Source organism: Myotis davidii, unplaced genomic scaffold (genome assembly GCF_000327345.1).
Source record: "Myotis davidii unplaced genomic scaffold, ASM32734v1 scaffold566, whole genome shotgun sequence".
NCBI lineage: Eukaryota > Metazoa > Chordata > Mammalia > Chiroptera > Vespertilionidae > Myotis > Myotis davidii.
The window spans coordinates 1,361,468-1,361,742 of NW_006296617.1; the positions used below are offsets into that span (position 1 = coordinate 1,361,468).

At 60.7% G+C, this 275-nt stretch overlaps 1 protein-coding gene across 1 annotated transcript in view; it reads left to right on the plus strand.

Annotated features, from left to right (window-relative positions):
* The window catches only part of EHD2 (EH domain containing 2), a 22,239-nt gene that overhangs the window by 15,444 nt on the left and 6,520 nt on the right, over positions 1-275 (plus strand). The window lies entirely within an intron of this gene.

A 275-nucleotide genomic window follows, 5' to 3' on the forward strand; every position in this document is an offset into this window, starting at 1 on the left:
GCTGCTGAGGGCGCTTCAGCCCGGGAGGGGCCCAGGTTGCCCACCAGAGAGGCGGGGCCCTTCGACCTGTGGCCGCCACAGCGCAGCAGCTCCCCGGTAACAGCCTGAAATGCAAAGATCTCAGGCCCCGGCCTGCACCTAGTGTATCAGCAACTCCAGGCAGGAGGCCTGGGAACCTTTTAAAAAAAAGATTTTTAGAGAAAGAGGCAGGGCGAGAGGGAGAAGGAGAGGGAGAGAAACATCGATCTGCCCAGGGATCTAGCCCGCACACCAGG